Genomic DNA, 205 nt, shown 5'->3' on the forward strand with positions numbered 1-205 from the left:
TATTAGGATAGAGTTTTGAGAATGATGAGGGCAATGAATGTACAAACGTGCTTTACACAATTGATGTATGTATGGATTATGATAAGAGTTATATGTATAAGCCCCAATAAAATAATTTTTTAAAAAAGAAAGCAGAAATAAGTATGAGAAGGTAGGAACTATGTCTAAATATCTCTTTGTGACTAATAATATAAATGATATAACT

This window comes from Echinops telfairi, unplaced genomic scaffold (genome assembly GCF_000313985.2).
Source record: "Echinops telfairi isolate 266 unplaced genomic scaffold, ASM31398v2 ScPeMD7_20;HRSCAF=75, whole genome shotgun sequence".
Lineage (NCBI taxonomy): Eukaryota > Metazoa > Chordata > Mammalia > Afrosoricida > Tenrecidae > Echinops > Echinops telfairi.